Source organism: Etheostoma cragini, chromosome 3, assembly GCF_013103735.1.
Source record: "Etheostoma cragini isolate CJK2018 chromosome 3, CSU_Ecrag_1.0, whole genome shotgun sequence".
Lineage (NCBI taxonomy): Eukaryota > Metazoa > Chordata > Actinopteri > Perciformes > Percidae > Etheostoma > Etheostoma cragini.
This window is the reverse complement of record NC_048409.1, coordinates 29,681,757-29,684,034: the sequence shown is the minus strand read 5'-3', so window position 1 is coordinate 29,684,034 and position 2,278 is coordinate 29,681,757.

Genomic DNA, 2,278 nt, shown 5'->3' with positions numbered 1-2,278 from the left:
CTCCCTCCCTCCTCCCTCCTTACCTTCCCTCCTCCCTCCTTCCCTCCCTCCTTACCTCCCTCCTGTTGTTGCTGCAGACGAGGAACCAGGAGGAGAAGAGGCTCTGGGTCCATTACCTCAAGAGACTGATCGTAGAAAACCATCCTGCCTCTCTCCCTCAGAAGGTAACATTCAACCATCTCAACCTTTATTAGTCCCTCAGAAGGTAACATTCAACCATCTCAACCTTTATTAGTCCCTCAGCAGGGACACTCACAATGGAGTCTCCTGCTGGTCTCTGCTGCCACCTGCTGGTCACATAGTCTCCTTAAAACACTATATACATACATGTAAATATATATAGATATGTGTCCTCGGGTCCAGATGTGACCCGAGGACACCAGTCTGACCACTTCCTGTCTCCGTGACTCATTGTTGTCATTCTTTGCAGGCGAGACAGGTCCTGGGGGACAACTTCTGTCAGTGTGAGTCTGCGTTGTTCACCCACATCTCAGCAGTAGTCCTAAAATAAGTCTGAGTAGCTCGTTCTGGCGTGTGCCGATGTGGTGACATCACTTCCTGTCTTTCAGCTCCTGTGTTCGACCCGGACAACCTGAAGAAGTCGTCCGCGTCGCCGCGATTGGACGACAGCCGCGGTTACCACCGAGGAAGACGCCAATCAGGTCAGGGTCAGTTGTCTCTTCCTTCTTTCTGCTTTGTCCTCATGAAGTCCTCATGTTGTCCTTATGTTGTCTTTATGTTGTCCTCATGATGTCCTCATGTTGTCCTCATGATGTCCTCATGTTGTCCTCATGTTGTCTTCATGTTGTCCTCATGTTGTCTTTATGTTGTCCTCATGATGTCCTCATGTTGTCTTCATGTTGTCTTCATGTTGTCCTCATGATTTCCTCATGTTGTCCTCATGTTGTCCTCATGTTGTCTTTATGTTGTCCTCATGTTGTCCTCATGGTGTCCTCATGTTGTCTTCTATTGTACCTTCCATAAGAAGGTTGTTGGTTTAAATCCAGGGTGTTTTGGGCCTTTTTGTTGCGTGGGTTTCCTCTGGGTGCTCCGGTTTCTTCCCACCATGAAGAGATGCATGCTGGGTAGGATTAAAGTTTAAAAGGAGGCGACTGTCCAACACTGGTGCATTCACTGACATGTTGATTAACGTTGATTAACGTTGATTACCGTTGATTAACGTGCATCGTCCCAATCAGATCAGAATACGTCTAGCAGCAGCAGACTCAGCCTTTAACGTGGTTATAAACAACATAAAGTGTGTGTGTTACGTTCATTGGACCCAGAGACGGACGTCCGTCCAGGTATTCAGCGTCTCTGTGCTGGTCTTGTCCGTCCAGAGCCTCCAGAGCTGCTGCTGTACACACCGGAGAAGTCCAGGAAGAGTCTGCCGCTGCTGCTGGACGGGAACCTGCCGTACCGACGCTCCAGGAGACAGTCAGGTAGACGCCGGGGCTCAGGAGTCCTCCTTATCAAGGTCCAAGTGTCTTTATTAGTGTCCCTACGGAGACATTAGTTCTGGACACAACAGACACACAACAACAGCATTGTTGGCGTCTTTTTGTTGCCTTTAAGTTTTCTTCTTGTTGCCTTTCTGTCACCTTTCTGTCTCCTTCGTTTCACCTTTCTGTCCCCTTCGTGTCACCTTTCTGTCACCTTTCTGTCCCCTTCGTGTCACATTTCTGTCCCCTTTTTGTCCCCTTTGTGTCACATTTTTGTCCCCTTTTTGTCCCCTTTGTGTCACCTTTTTGTCCGCTTTTTGTGACCTTTCTGTCGCCTTTCTGTCCCCTTTCTGTCCCCTTCGTGTCACCTTTCTGTTGCCTTTCTGTCCCGTTCTTGTCACCTTTCTTTCACCTTTCTGTCCCCTTTTTGTCCCCTTTTTGTCCCCTTTTTGTTGCCTTCAGTCTGAACATGACGGGTAGATTAATATCGGTTTGTCCATCCTGCCAAATCTTATCAGCTCATCACATTCCCACATGTCCCCAAACGCCCTGTTTCCATAACACATGTCTGCGTTGTGTAGTAACAACATAATATTTAGACTTATTCCTGGCTTAAGGGATCTTTTGACACTCAATAAGCTCATTGTCTCTGTGTCGGCGCTCTAACCTCCGTCCCCGTCCTCTGTCTCTGTGTCTAACCTCCGTCCCTGTCCTCTGTCTCTGTGTTGGCGCTCTAACCTCCGTCTCTGTCCTCTGTCTCTGTGTCTAACCTCCGTCCCTGTCCTCTGTCTCTGTGTCGGCGCTCTAACCTCCGTCCCCGTCCTCTGTCTCTGTGT